The sequence below is a fragment of the Mixophyes fleayi genome (assembly GCF_038048845.1).
Source record: "Mixophyes fleayi isolate aMixFle1 chromosome 2 unlocalized genomic scaffold, aMixFle1.hap1 SUPER_2_unloc_4, whole genome shotgun sequence".
NCBI lineage: Eukaryota > Metazoa > Chordata > Amphibia > Anura > Limnodynastidae > Mixophyes > Mixophyes fleayi.
Genome location: NW_027445881.1, coordinates 298,621 through 315,182, shown reverse-complemented (window position 1 = coordinate 315,182; position 16,562 = coordinate 298,621). Strand labels below are relative to the sequence as shown.

Below are 16,562 nucleotides of genomic sequence, written 5' to 3'. Positions count from 1 at the left end.
TGTAGCTCTGTCTGCAATCACAGAGGAAAAGTTAGCAGCCATCCTATTTGGAGTATGTAGATAGGTAGGATTCCTTGCTGATGTCCTACCCATTCAAGCAAAACAGCTAATGGGTGAACAGGTCCAATATCTCTGGGGGAAAGTGCAAAGTGAGGCAATTCCACTGCCACAGCCAACTACAATCTTACATACTGTACAACCAATTCAGCAGGACTCTAGCAGTGCAATGTACATTTTAATTTTGGAGGTGGGAGACTTGAGTGCACTACATCCCACACTTGCTATGTGCTTATCAGTAGGAATCTAACAGTGTTTTGTTCTTTTAATTATTATATGGTCACAGAATATGGGGACCTCTTAAAGTGTTCCAAGAGCTTGGGAAGGGCAAATGGCTACACTGGATGCTTTCAGGGTGCATAGACAGATTAATCTTCTAAAAGACTTGGTATGAGCAGTGCGCATCTACAGTTTTTGGCAGTTGGTACCATGCAGAGGGAGGGTTTAGAATCAGCGCTGTGGTCCTCTGAGGAGATCTTCATTAGAGTATAAGAACTTTCTTGGTGTATGACCTTGTATTCATCAATGAGTATAGGCCAATTAGGCAGCCCACTTACCAGGTCTCAGTAGAGGGAAGTAAACAGGGAGGTATAGGACATGTTGAAGCTAGATGTTATTCAGGCAACTTACAGTCCATAGGTAACCTCTGCTGTGTCCCCACGAAAGACAAATTAACCCAGTTTTTCATACACTACCTGGGACCACTGTGGTGAGAAGCTGCCGTTTGGGGGCCCCGTATTGGCAATTATCCAGTCCTCACGGCTCAGTGGAGACTTAAAGAACACCAGCACTGGTAGACTCTGGGAGACCACACTGGTTTTTTAGGCTGCCCTTATAGAGACACCAGACTTGTGTTGCCTAGTCCCAGTGTAGCTTTCACTACAGCAGGGGGACTCCACACTCTTTGTCTTCCCATTACAGTGCAGCACAGCCTGGATATTTGACACTCTGGCTGGTTAAGACTTTGGAGGGAATTTTACTTTATTTTGTTAGTTCTTTGTTACACAGTGCAATGTAATTGAGGACTGCTTTCAATAGAATAATGAATAGAAGAAATTTGCCTGTGTAGAGGTGACTCGAATTTTCGTGGCTTCACACAATCCTATTAAGTAGCTCTTGATTATAGTTACAGTATAAATTAAAATAATTACACAATTTACCAGCTATTATATCTAAGAGATAGGCATGTATTCCTTTTCTTAATGGTCTTTAACTTTTTCCCACATAAAAGACACCACATACACAATAAACACCCACAGCTGAACAAATGCCAAAGCGTTGACAGTATATACATTTAACAATATAAGAATGTTATAAATGTACAATACTCAGATTCCCACATAGTTTTCCTTTTCATTTACAGGGATCTCTTCACATCTCCGCTAAAAAATTACTCATATAACTTCCGCTCTGCAAAAATTAATTGTGAACTATCATTGTTGAGTATTATACATAACCTAGGTTAAACAGAGAAAGCCATTTCCTGTTTAGATAAAACAAAGAAGGGAGAAACGTTACTGTTATTGGAACAGTGTTTATCCTCATCATGACGATTCTCACCCCAAAAACTGTTGTCTCTCAACCCTGGTTAAGAATCGCTGCTATATGAGAGAGGTTTTCCCCCACCAGTCGTATCTTTAATTCCACATTTTTTGGGACTACTATAAGGAGCCAATCAGGGATTTGTTAAAAGTAATCCGAGAGTCACGGTGAACAGGAGTTTATATTGGGCACGCAACACCCACATGTCCATAAGCACTGAGCCATGGAAATATCCAATAAACTAGGTTAATGACATTTCTTTCTGTGCAAGGCATCAATTTATAGAGGTTTTTTTTAAATTTCCCTAATATTTTTGCCTTGTACACAATACCTAGTAGTCACTCTCAAACCTGCTTCCTGTAATTTAATTTTTGCGTACATGAAAGGTAACAAATTTAAAGACAAATGAGCTTCAGCTGTTCCCTTCACAAAATGAAAAAATGTGACAAATGAATGTAATACATGTAAAAAAAAAGCCTAATAATGTAAATAAATAATCTCTGTTGAGGAATAAGATAAAAAACTGAAGTACAATGATATATTGACTGCAATTCCAGATATGTGTTTTATCTATTATGCTGTCCTTGTAGCATACAGTATGTCGGTAGTACAATTAGAAAGTCGAAACAATGGATTTATGAGCATCAGTACTTAATTGATCTATGGTCTAACATATATATATATATATATATATATATATATATATATATAAACATTTAACAGATGTACATGGAAGTGGTCATTTTCAATTACGGTTACAAACCATAGAATAATTATCAATAGCTCCTAGAGGTGGTGGTCTCCTAGCATCACTGCAAATCTAAACATTAGAAACTGTTTCCCTTTCACTTTTAATCGACATTTGACTTAATATGTTTTTGCAGTAAAGCCTTATATACTGATTTATCTATTGATCTCATGTATACTTGTCAACTTTGGTAAGAGGTGAACTGGGAGATCGGGGGGAGGTGAGCGTGCTGGGGGCAGGGCCAGGCAGATTGTGTCATTTTTCTAATCACAGCAGGGGGCGGGGCCGCAATGATGTAGGATTCATGTCATAAGCCCCTCCCCTGCCACTTTAATATAGCTGTGTTTAGGTACCGGGAGGTTGCTCTGCTCTCCCAGGAGTCTGAGAGTACTCCCAGAAATTCAAGAGTCTCACGAAAATTCCGGGAGAATAGGCAACAATGATCTTGTGTTTGCTATGTAATAAACTGTAAGTTTGTTTTCTCTTTCTGAATTTGAAGAGTGTCTTCACTTTTCATGCATACAGTTGTTGCAAGTCTCCATAATTTGATTAAATGTATTGGGATTTTTTTTCGGGTCTTATTTTGAACTAAGGTTTAACATGTGTACGTCAGTAAGACGTCTATTGTATTCCTTTAAAATGAAGTACCAATGTTATTTTTTTTAATTCTCCAAATATCTTGCATTACAATCAATAACTTTTGACACTTTTTATCACATAGGACCGTGTGTCACTTCTGCCTAATATTGTGCACTGATTTTGTTCTTTGATAAGCTTTACATATAGGATTGAGTTTGCATGATCTACCTCACTTTTGTGAGGTAGATAATGTAGATAGATAGAGGTAGATTGTGAGGTATCCTCTTCTTCACTACATTTTTATTTTCTACAGTTGTATAAACTGTTTTATTGATAAGTGTCTATATGTCATATGTTATTAAATGTGGTGAATATTTAGTATAGTGTAGTGCTTACTTTCACTTCTACGCTAAGTTTGATGATTAGATCCAAACATATAACTTCGTTAAGTCATGAAACACTGTAAGGGGAGGGGAATTAAAATCTGAGGTTGTGTTCATTAACTAAAGTTCACCTCTCTAAGGGTTAAAAGTTAACAACAGGTTATGTTGTACGCCCATCTGATGTCACTAGGGGAGGCTTAAGGAGTAGTCAATAAAAGTGAGGGGCGGAGTGAAAATCGTCCTCTAGGATCCTGGATGCCAGGGTGTTTGTTTGCAGGAAATCACAGAGCTAGGTGTCTGTTGTTGTAATAACTGTTGTATTCCAGGAGTGTTTTCCTTCAGCTTCTCATGTTTATATCACTTTATCCTTATTCCTTTTCTCCTCTTCATCTCTTTCTTCTGTGCTTTTTTCTTTTTTCTTCCCTCCTCTCCGCCAGCCATTTCAATGGTATATGGGCCAGTAGTTATAGAATACATGTGTGATAATTTTTCAGGCTACTTAAGATTTTTATGCAATATCAATCTTTTCAATCATGATATAGCAATGTATCCTCTTCTTTAACCATTTAAGATCATGCATGACCTAGACATATGCAGTGACACAGCAGTTTATTTTGCACACGTGCTTAAATTTTACTGGCTTCCACATTTTATTTGTCCATGTATGTAGACACATAGCTCATGGAAATAAGGGGACATTTTGACTGTTTTATGTATTAACTTCAAGTGTCGATTTAATAACAAAAAATAAAAATAAAATAAAACTAACTTGATAGTCTGGTGCAAAAAAATCATCTACAGATTATCTTACTGTGAATATGGTTGTTTCACAGTGAATTATGAGACTAACTCCTTCCTTAGGAGTGAGTTTAACAAACTGTACATTAACATACATTTCAACACATTTTCATACACCTCAAAACAAAATAGGTGTCCTAGTTATTCTATAATGAAACAAAATACTCTCTGCATTTTTGGCACAATAGGATAAATAATGTCTATAAGATTGTGAGGACATTTTTAGGAAACTGTTCTCTTTATAATTATCTAGAATCCATTTACAGATAAAAAAATGTTTCAGAATTTGTATATGTCAAAACAATCACACAAATACCTTTTTGTGCATAGATGAAGCTAGGAACCAGCTAGGAACCAGCTATTTTCCCCTTGAGTATTATTGTTCCACAATAGTGCTGAGCAGTGTGGACATCTGTCAGGTGATAGCGGCTTTTAATATAATGTAAAACTATTAAGTTACTCTTTCCTTGTTAAAATCAGTCTTTGTGGCCAACATAATGGCTACTGTGAAATACAGGCATGACATCACAGCGCATATTTTTGTCAGACAAATAAAGCAATTTTATAAAATATTACATACCAATACAAATGGATTGCTCATTACAGGTCTGCATTAGGAAATATAATGACTGGACAGGCTCCTCAAAATATGAGACCTAACGAAAAGTTGAATGAGGAATAAAGTCCCTTAGTTGATTTTGGTTAATTAGTTCAACCCACAAACTATACTCCTAATTTTTTATTATGTCGCATCTATTGTTTGGCAATAAATGCTCATGCAGTTAAAGCTCTGAAGCTTTGTGTGACGGGGAACTAGCAGAGTGTATTTTGTCACTATTAGAACTAAAGATAACTATGAGATCAGTGATTTGGCAAAGTTCAAGTTGCGGCCAATATCAGTGTATTATATCCAGTAAAAAAGTTTGTGAATTGGGGCTTGGGACAAAGTCGCAAATCCACCGTAAGAGTTTGAGAAGGCAGGAAATGAATAAACATCTAATTTTCATTTGTAAGCTATTTAGGTAGAAGGTTTTGAGCAAATAAGAAACAGTGGTCCAATGAGGGTAACATAGCATTGTATTATATTTGGCAGATTACTGGTATATGTCTACAAAGAAGGATATATCTGCACTAAAGATAAATTCTGTAATATCTAGATAGATAAGCATACTGTGTGCTTTATAAGTATTGCATGACCACTGTCTCTACATTTTGATTTTTGTGTTGGCTAATCATTTTTCTAAAATTTATTTTCACTAGTTGGTGCTCCCCAGAATTCATTGATCAGCACAGTCAAGCTAAGAAAAAAGTTTCTGTACTTGGGGACTCTTTATTACAGACAAAAAATTTTTTTTTCAAATACTATCTTTATGTGGTTTATTAAAATAATTTTCCATCCTGTCTTCTGAACAAACGTGTGTATTTATTAGAAGTAGGTGGAATGGATTTAGTATAGGATAAGGTGGGAATTAGTTATAGTAGTTATATATATATATATATATATATATATATATATATATATATATATATATATATATATATATATATATATATATATATATATAGGTAAGGTAGTAAATATTAATTAAATTAGTGTGTCAATAGATAGATGGATAGAAAGATAAATGAATTAGTAGATTGTAAAATTACAAACTGCTTTTTAGTGTAGATAGGGCCCAAATGGATTTCATCAGGGTGTGTGGCTAATTCAGTGTGTTATGTATCCAGAATGGCCGACTGTTTTGGAACGACTCCTCTTTTAGAACTCGGGCTTATTTTGGTGCTAGACTAAAATATTTTCATTGTTTAATGTCATAATTGGTAGTATAGTGGTTTTGATTGGTCTTTGTAGTATGTGACGTTGGTGGTGTAGTGGGGAGAGTGCATGCACGCTTGGAGCCGTAGCGTGCACGCATCTCCTATATGGATAGTCTATATGGAGTGTGGGGATTAGTTAAGATGTGGGTGTCATCTCCAGTGAGGGAGATGCACACGCATTTTCTGTGCTGTGAATTCCAGGCATGCTTGTGCACATGCTCGGCTAAGGGCAGGGCCGGATTAACCCGAGGTCTAACTGGGCTACAGCCCAGGGGCCTCGGGCATCCAGGGGACCCTTGACAGAGCACAGCAGAATTATTGATCGGGACAGGGGCGGGGGCGCCCCCGGCCCGATCAATGCTGAGCTCTGTCACTGCAGTCCTCCTTCTCCGACGCTCAGTAATCTCCTTACTGAGGAGATCTCGCAGGAGTGTCATGAGATCTCCTCAGTAAGCAGCTTACAGCGCGCTGCGGAAGGAGGACTGCAGTGACAGGAGAAGGTAAGCGCTTGGGGGGGGGCGGTAGGCCAACAGGGGGGCCAGTCTGCTAACGGGGAGCCTCACGGGGGAATGGATGCCCCCTTAGCCCAGGGGTCTCCATTCCGTTAATCCGGCCCTGGCTAAGGGTCCTGTGATTTTTGTTTATGTCACTGCACAGATTGAAGTTAGAGGAATATTTGAATAATTTGCACAGCTGACTGACCAATTAATATTTATGCTGTTTTATTTATTTTATGCTTTGTTTTTTGGTATAGGAAACAGAATGGTTATTGTGGTTCTGGACTGGGATGGTTTGTTGAAAGTAGTATTGGATGCTGGTAGACGTTATCTGAAGTGGATTGCTTTGGGTTATTGGAAGCTTCAGAGGTCTATCTCTGTGCTTAGACCATTTGTTAGTGTTTTCAGTTTATATACCCATTTGGTCATTAGTCTTGATAGTGCCTTTTGAATGTCACCCTTGCGTTCAGGGGTTGTGAGTGTCTATTCATATGAACTGGAATATGTGAATTTTACTATTGGGTGCTGTCTGGAAATGTTCAACTAGATTTTGTGCAATTTTTTTTTTTTTTTTTGCATATTATTTATGTGTTTGTCGCATTCTTATGTTTAGAAGCCTCTGTGTGCATCCTACATATTGTAGGTTACAGGGGCACGTGATTAGGTAAACAACACTTGCGGACTTACAGTTTATAATCTTTGTGATTTGCAGTGTTTCCCCAGTGATTATGGAGGTGAAGGTGTCATTTTTAATTATGTTATCTTTGCTAACTTTATAGCTCTAGTGTTGAATGTTTTAACTATGTTTTTATTTTTGTAGGGTTTTAGGTGGCTGGGTAGGTCTCTGGCTTTTCAGTGTGTCACGTGAGGTCTGTCTGGTAATGAAGGACCTATGTGTTCATTGTTTTTTAGGATTTTCCAGTGTTTCTGCAGCATTTTTTCATTTTGAAGCTGTCTTTTTTGCATTGTGTAATTAATTGGATGGTGTCCACTTTGAGTTGTTTTAGAGTAAAGGACGTATCGTGGTCAAAATGTATTTCTTCAGACCTGTATATTTTTTGAACTCTGGCTTGGCCTTCTGTTGAGGTTGGAGAGCTATATTCTCTCTTAAATGTAGGGGTTATGTCGTGGGCTTGGTTCAGATAGGTGGTGTAGTTTGGCAGTTCCTTTTATGTTGTTTGTATTGATAGAAGGGAATGCTGCCCAGCCAAATGTTTTTTGTGACAGCTACTCCTGAGGACATAATTATTGTTGTCTATGTGTTTGTAGACTGTTTTCAAATGGATCTCTGAGTTTTCAATGTATAGTGTTGGGTCTGGGCAATGAATGCTGGTGGTGTTGTGTTCCTCAATGAAATTGTGGTTAACTCTCTTTTGGTTTATGTGTTTTATGAATTTTTTTAGTAGGGGTTGTTTACCTTCCCATTTGAGCAGCTTGTCATCAATGTAGCGTTTCCAGAGTACTATGTCTTCCAAGTAGGGCTTGTCTTCCAATTAGGGCTTCCAAGTAGGGCTTGTTATTATAGATGATGCCTTATTCCCAAGAATTCATGTGAAGCTTAGCATAGCTTGTGGTGAATTTAGTCTCCATAACTGTCCTTTGTGTCCGTAGGAAGTATGTGTCTTGGAATGTGAAGTAGTTATGTGTAAGAATGTATTTTATGCTTTTTGGGATGAACTCTATCTGATCTCTGTATGTCTGCATCTTCAACTAGTGTTCTGTCTATTGCTGGTATTCCCTTGTGATGTGGAATGCTTGTGTATAGTGAGCTTACATCTATTGTGCACAACATGTATGTCTTTTCAAGTGTGGTTTTGGATAGTGTTGAGTACATGTGTTGTATCTGTGAGAAATGATGATGTTTTACTGACGTATTATTGTAGGAAAGTATCTATATAATGGGAAAAGTTTGTGTTATGAAGTCTATGCCTTATACGATGGGTCTATCGGTTGAGTTGATAATAGATTTATGTACTTTTGGTAGAAAGTGGGGATTTGCGGGTTATTTTTATGATTATTATTATTATTATTGTAAATTTGTAAGGCGACCACAGTACTCCACAGCGCCATACAGTAGGGAAGAAAAGGACATACATATAACAGTACATACGTAAAACACAAACAGACAAGGCAGACAAAATTAATGGAGACATAAAAACAAAGGGTATGAAGACCCTGCTCATTAGAGAGCTTACCTTCTAAGGGGAAGAGGGCACATTTGAAACAAGAGGAGCAATTGTGGCTCAGAGTAGAGATTGGGATAGTTGTGAGGTTGCATTAGTGTGAATAGTGTTATCGAGGATAAGGTCACCTCTAAAAAAGAGATGGGTTTTCTAAAGATTTGAAAGCTGTGGGAATGTCTGATTGATTGAGCATGGTAGGGAATTCCATAAGTGGGGAGCAGAACGAGAGAAGTCTTGTAGGCGGAAGTCAGATGTGGTTATCGGACACGAGACAAGGCGCAGGTCAGAAGTAGATCTAAGAGGGCGGGAGGGAGAGTATTTTGGTATGAGATTTGAGATGTATGCAGGGGTGTTGTTGTTGAGTGCTTTATAGGTAAGGGTTAGTATTTTGAATTTGATTCTGAAGGACACAGGGAGACAGTGTAGGGATTTGCAAATTGGTGCAGCAGATGTGCTGCGGTCAGAGAGGAAGATCATTTTTACAACAGCATTTAGGATGGATTGAAGTGTGGATATATAGGTGTCAGGAATGCCGGATAGCAGAAGGTTGCAATAGTCAAGACGGGAGATGATGAGAGAATGGATAAGAGTTTTGGTAGCATGTTTAGTAAGGAAAGGATGTATTCTGGCTATGTTTTTAAGGTGGAGTCAACAGGACTGGGAGAGAGTCCTGGGGTTGTTTTCTTTATAAGAATTGACATTCCTGTTCATTCAGGATTTTTCTGTACAGCCTAGATTTAATATTATTTTTAGTTGTGAGATAAATTTGATAGTGGGTTCGTAGGATAATATTTTGTAGGTGTCAGAGAGCAATCTGTAGGCTTTTTGTATGTATTTGCTTATGTCCATTATTACTATTTTTCCTATTCTGTAGTATTCTCATCAACAAATAAAAAGATTTAGGGTGGTTTTGTACTTTGATCACTAGCCCATTTCTAGGCAAAAAGCATTAGCATTCATAGTGCTCAAATCGCTCTGTGCTGACACACTGAACTGAATGGGAAACACTCTTCCCCTGACACACAGGAGTGCATTTTAAGATATTAAAATATAATAGTTTGGAATAATAAAATAAACATACAGGACAAACAAGAATAGAAGAGGGGGGTAACTAGGGGTGGGAGGAAAGGCAAAAGGGGGGGGTATGGGAGGTATGAGGGTTTGAGAGGACGGTCAGAGAGCTAAGAGAGAGCCATGGGGTACACCACTACCAATAAAAGGGAATCAACTGAGAATACCATCAGACATTGGGGTAAATCAAAGACTTATTATTTTGAACCTACCTCAAATATATAACCACTATAAAAGTATGTTTCTTTAAATTCCAACCATTGTGACCAGGTGGCTTTAAAATCTGAGGAGTTATCATTCGCAGAAGTAGTTATATCACCCATGGTCATATAGTAGTCAATTTGTACTTACCAGTCTTTTAGAGATGGGGGTAGAGGATTTCCAGAGAATCGGGAACACAGCCTTCGCTGCTTTGCTAAGATTTCTTCCTGTACTACTTCTTGTATTTACTGATGGTTACTTTGGGCAAAATTATAAGCCAAAAGTCTGGTTTCACTGTAACCTCGCAATTCAAAATAATGTTAATAATTCAGGACACCTCCTTCCAGAAGAACTTTATTTTTGGGCACTCCCAACAAATATGTATATAACTCTCTAATATGTTAGTGCACCTCCAACATTCACCAGAGGTCCCAGGGAACATTTTATTTAGTAAGCTTGGGTGTCAGTGCCAGCATGCTATCATTTTGTATTTCATTTCTACAACTTTAGCACTTTATTGAACATGTGTGTGCAGTTTGGAAAACTTTCCACCATTCCTCTTTGCTAATTTCTCTATTCAAGTCCCTCAGCCATGTCTTTGTAAAGTGAGGTAATGAACCAAATAACTTTTCTACAAATTGTTTTAAAAAGTGTGATGATTGCAGGTAGGAGTGCACTGTTTATTTTGAGGATGCTTAAAAACCATATACACGGTGCTGGAGAGTTAATCAGAGCGGTAGACTTTAGACTCATATCATAGGGGATAATTGTATACTTATTTGTAAATGTTACAAGATGCCTTTTAAACTGGGCCATATTTTATTATAAGCTTGATGATCCTTTACTTGCCCTGAAAGCAAGTATTTATACATTATACATTGTCAAGTCTAAGTAACAATTAGCAATACTGTGACTGACACGTGATAAAAAGCAAGAGGACTGAAAACCTGGGAAATACATTTTATTATCCATAAAATGTCATATTTTTAGCGAAATAAATTGAGATAATTTATTTAATTCCGCATATTCTTGGTCCGTTTCTGGGCCTTTAGTGGGTGAATGTGGAAGAAGATGCTGATGTTCCTTTCTCTACAAAGCAGTTGCAGCTTGGGCAGTTATGGTAGAAAGGACTTTGCTGATGGAAAGATTGGGCCATAGAAAAGGCAGATGCTGCAGCCATCATACCCATTGATATCCAGGGGTTACAAAATGGCAGCAAGCTAGTCAAATTGGCCTGCACGTCGCTTAAGTCTGAATTCATGGTAGGAAATGCTGGCATGAGAGGTATCATATGATACAGAAGAAGTGGTGGCTGTTGAATCTAATCCGTGACTGCCATTCTGGTCCATTGCAATGCATTCTGATGGCTTTGTTGCTGTTGTTCGATGGCTTTTCAAGAGCAGACATTTGTATGTTGTCATTTGAGTTAATAATCTGTTGTCTAGTCTCAACAGGACATTTCTGTATATTTGTATCCTCTCCTTTCAGATCCTGTTTTGGTGAGGACATAACCGAATGGGTTTTCTTAATGTCAACTCTTCTTTTCATTCATGCTAATGCGTCAGGATAACCTATCCGAAAATTTGGGTTTTGGTACAGCTGTAACTAGAACACAAGGACACAATTTTACCATAGATTTTTAAAATTTATTTTGGAAATTTAGAGACATGCAGGTTATGAAAATCTTATAATAAATGTGAAATCAGGTGACAATGCAAGCTACAATAACCCCTAAATATGTTCTATATTTTTTTTGGGTTGTAGGATGGTAACAGCATGAAAGCACTTGAAAGTTTACAAGTTACAGAAATGGAAGTGACCTTAATGGAGAGACCTCCCTACAATATATGTTTTCATATACACAACACTGTATTTCCATGTAAGTATGGTAACTTACCCATGGCCAGAACATGTTGGTAAAAGCCACATATGGATAGACTGGGAAATGTTTATAATTAAAGGAGAATTTGCCCCTGATATTATTTCCATAGCTGTCACAATATTTCAGGTGGGATCTGACTCTACCCTGTGCTGATCCGTCAAAAGTGCCCCAGTAACTACCAGAGACAACTCTGCTCTGAGGTGACATCTGTCCGCCATTACCCTCCACTAAATACTGTAATGTGGGGACCAATGCACACCCAGGCAGATTTAAACTTTTCTAATAAAGAACTATATTATCTCCCATTGCAGAAGACAACCACAGTGCTGCCCAGATGCTGCTTAATCACTGTTGATTTAAGAGCTGTGAAGCCAAGGTATAATTCCACTTTTGGTGGGCAAATACTGGTGCAAAAACCTACAGGCTGGGACTCAAAGTGCCAGTCACTACTTCTGGCTGATTGTGCTGCCCTTCTCAACGATGCTAACCGAATGGGAGACAAAATCCCCAATCATTACTATCCTGAACCCCCATGTAATACCCTGGGCTTGGTAACTTATTGTTGTTGCCCCTGGGTATAGGTAGCAGTTAGCCCCCAGGATAGAAGGTTGTTGGTCCTGTTTCTCTGGAGGGGTTGGCACAGGTAGCAGTACCCCCTATCCTATTCCTGGGTAACCCACTGTGTTTGGCGTCACTGACTCAGGCAGCACAAACTTAGAACAATAATGAAAATACCTGGGCACAAACAACCCCTGCTTCAATTACTCCCCCAGTTAATCCCTTTTATAGTAGACCTCTGTCATATAGTCTCTGGACACAGAAAGTCTCAAAAAGTGACTCTGTTTTGTTATACTTAAGCCATTAGCCCCTGAGCAGGAAAATACCAGTAAGTATAGAACCTTTTGAGACACAGGTTCAAGTATACATAACACTGTCCAGATTACAAACAGAAGCCAGTACTCACCATCAACTATTTCTGCTACACACCATATATACAGTACAGAATATAAAAGGAGGCACAATATTATTACATATAAGTGTCTCATGAAAGATAAAGTAGCATTGCTATAAAATAAAACACAACAAAAATCGAGCTTTTACATTCAGTCACTAGAATGGCTGGATCTTTCAAAGTAAATGAGATGCTGATGGACAGTTGAATCTACTTTTCTATGAAAAAGAAATTGAACAAGTAATGCAAACTTACCCCGTCTTTAACTTTCTATTTTCTATTTTCAATACATAAAATAATTAAATTAAATAAATAGCCATTGTAAAGCAGCTTACCTTTCTAAATTCTGCAGCAGTTTCCTCTTCAGCTAGGAATTCAGTGAGTGAGGCGGATCTTTGAAATTTACGGCGAACTTTGATGAATCCATAAAGATTCAGTTGCCGAGTGAAACTTTTCATACAATCAGTTTTCAAAATTCTTCTTTCTAGAACTTCAGTTTTAAACAGCTCCTTATTAATCACAACACAGATGCCATCGAATAGAATTAAAATGGTCGCTTTCTACAATCTTCCATAATTTACTAGGAAAATTAAGGCATAAAAATTCTTCCTGGACTGAGTCCTCATTTAAAACTAACCTTGACTTCATCACAAATGTTTCTTTAGCCCAAACTTGTGATGCCTTATCTTCTATTTCAGACAGGATTTTTGAGAATTCATCAACTGCCTGGTTGTCTACTGGAGATACTGAAGGCATTATGGATTTCTGAGAAACCTCTTTTGACATTATTTGTTCTCCATCTATCCATGAAACATACAAAAAAATAAAATTCTGTAGTTGAATTATGCAAAAGAAGTATATGACTTATATTGGCTGTATATTAGAATGATAGTGGCTGGGTGCCTGTCCCTGGTGTAGCATTTAAGAGAGGGTTACCTCTTTCACTCTCTTTGTACCATAAGGAGAGATTCTCCATCTATACCACAACTTCTCATGTTTGTCTACTAAATTACGATAGGTGTACATAAACCTTTCGTGTGAGACTGGCTCCTTGACAAGATCTAACCACTTAGTCAGAACAGGGCATTTTGAAGCCATCCTCTTTCTGGCAAGAATTACCTTTGCTAACATAAATAATGTAGTGATAAGTAGCCTAATATACTTATGCACCTTCCCTGTTAATCCTAGATCAAATAAACATATTTTTGTATTAATGGATGATATTCCCACACCTAGGTGCATCACACATTTACCGACCCCCTTCCAGAAAGAGGACACCACTGGGCAACTCCATTACATATGCCAAAAGTCCCCTCCGTGCTTCCACATTTAGGACAAGGAATCACTTGACCAGCACGAAACCTGGAAAGCCTAAGAGGAGTAAAATATGCTCTATGTAGGAGGAAGTACCTTCTACAAAATGATAGCTAGAATCTGATTAGTTGCTATAGGCAACATTCCCACTTTTTCAAACCCGCAGCTTAGTAAATCTAGCCCCAAGCCTCACTTCCCTCTATTTATACCAGCTTACTAAAGTTTGATTTGCACCAAAGAGAGGTGTTTGGGTCATATCCGGGTTCTTCAGTAATTTTAACTGATGCCCTCCAAACCCTGAGAATTTGTGTTACCAGAGGTGGATCACTAATTGAACTCCCTACCGCCAGGAGAAATTGCATTTGGGAATGTTTAGAGCCTGTTTTTAAGACCAAGAGGTCACAAAGGTCCAATTCCGCCCTAGATTGCAACCATACACTAATATTCACCAGTTGAGAGGAAAAGTAATAGAGCTGCATAGGCAGCGGGGCAACATCATCAGACCTCCAGGACCAACATAAAGTAGTGAGCTTGAAACAAGCTTGTTTGTCCACCCATATCAAAGATGAAATAAAACGATTAATGTTATGTAAAATATATTGGCGAAAATAAATTTGTGATTGCTGTAAGACATACAAGAACTTCGTCTGAAGAATCATTTGTATCAAATTAATCTAACCTGTAACCGTTAGCAACAGCTGCTTCCACACATGTATCCGGCTTTTGAGATAATCAATCTGTGGTTGGAGATTATATTGAATGTAGCTGCTCATATCATTAGCGATCCATATGCCACAAGTACCTCCATTCCCCGGAATCAAAGGCCCTGACAGGATCTATTGACACTACCATTGCCTCTTCATCCTCCAGGTGGGGCGGCTGTAACTGACAAAAAAATGTAAGTAAATTAGTGGGTAATGATTTTCCTGCATGAAACCGGTCTGATCAGGCGTTACAATTTCATCAATTACTTGATTGAGATGCATCGCTAGAATTGTTGCCAAAATTTTTATGTCTGTTGTCAATAAAGATATTGGTCTGTAGGAGTCAGGCAGCAAGGGATCATTCCCTGATTTAGGGATCAAGATAATAAGAGCTTTAGACATGGATAGAGATATTGAACCTGAGTCTCCCATTTTCGCAAAAATGTCATACGTGGAGCAAAGGATTTCAATGCTTCTTATATAATTCAATGGGGGTTCCGTCCACCCCCGGAGCCTTTCCATTAGGAAAGGAAGAGATAGCAGCAGCAATTTCTTCTACTGTTAAGGGTGAGTCCAAATATTCTGTACTAGCCAAACTCAGTTTAGGTACAGAAACAGCTGCCAAATACATGTCTAAGTCAGATGTAGTCTATTGAGCCCGAGAGGCACATTGATAATTCCCACAGTTGAAGTGCGTACAACACCTGAGGTATCTGTAATGCCGGATATTACAGTTGTTGCTCTTTCAGACCTGTTTATTTTGACTTATTTATTTTGAACATTATTACTTGTTTGTTTATTGGGTTGTTGTTGGCGGTATGACAGTCTTCAGGAACAGGCAATGTGTTCAGCACAAGCATACCTAAACTTTTATAAATTTATAAGGAACAGATGATTGCCCTACTGATGAAACCATCACACTTTTAATTTATGTCCACTTCTGTCCAAAAATCAAGCATTATTGTAGGCTTCATAATAATCTCAGAAAATCTATAGTAAATTAATAAACATACACTTGTAGATTATAGTTATAAATTCTACAGTTCATAACAAAAAACACCATTTTATAAATACATGTTAATATTTTTTCTCTCTTTCAGTGATCAAATCTAATAGTATGCTTGTAAACCAGAAAAAGATTTAACAACAATATATTAAACATATTGTCCTTTTTTATCACACTGGCACCAATCTGCTGACCCATGCTAATTGCCACCATCCCTTTGGATCCATCTTCAATCCTTAGTGTGTGTGAGTAAGGTGTGACCAGCTACTCCCTAGGTGCAAGAAGGGAGAGCAGTATGCCATAGCACAGAGGTATCCACAACCAGTGTCGAACTGGGACATTAAGGGCCCACCGGGGGAATGCAGTGGTAGGGGCCCACTACATTGGGGTGTGGCCAACTGTAAGGAGGTGTGGTCAGTCATTAAAGGGGGTATGGTCAACCCATGGAGGACAACGTATAGCACCATAGTGTGGTCCATAAAGAATATGTGGACATTGCAATATAGTGTAGTACTTATGTGCAATAATTTATTCAGCATGTATCATAATAAAACACACTCACAATATATATAAGGTTTAAAAGCTTATCTGTAAATCCTGTGGACATAGGATACTGCTACACGATGTAGATCACTGTTTCCCTTGGTTCTTACTCCCTGCATTCTGAATGATACATGCTGAATAAATTATTGCACATAAGTACTACACTATATGGCTTTTTTCTCTCTTAATACACCGTATGAGTGGAGCTTGTGAGCAGTGACTGTGCTGTGGCTGATGATCCAGTTACCATATACCTACATAAGATATCAACACATCTGTTCCTG

General features: G+C 38.1%; 1 protein-coding gene and 2 long non-coding RNA genes across 5 annotated transcripts in view; 1 reads left to right on the top strand and 2 right to left on the bottom strand.

Annotated features, from left to right (window-relative positions):
- Positions 1-16,562, bottom strand: part of LOC142109645 (uncharacterized) — a 223,083-nt gene that overhangs the window by 129,877 nt on the left and 76,644 nt on the right. The window lies entirely within an intron of this gene.
- On the top strand, positions 2,382-14,129 carry LOC142109648 (uncharacterized). The gene is made up of 3 exons (XR_012680422.1): positions 2,382-2,815; positions 11,642-11,756; positions 13,410-14,129. It is a non-coding gene; the product is annotated as an uncharacterized LOC142109648 (long non-coding RNA).
- Positions 10,824-15,145, bottom strand: LOC142109646 (uncharacterized). 2 transcript variants are annotated; one of them, XR_012680418.1, is made up of 3 exons: positions 14,705-15,145; positions 13,047-13,511; positions 10,824-11,482 (listed from the first exon to the last, which is right to left on the bottom strand). It is a non-coding gene; the product is annotated as an uncharacterized LOC142109646 (long non-coding RNA). The 2 variants fall into 2 exon arrangements; XR_012680419.1 differs by having other exon boundaries at positions 14,828-15,145.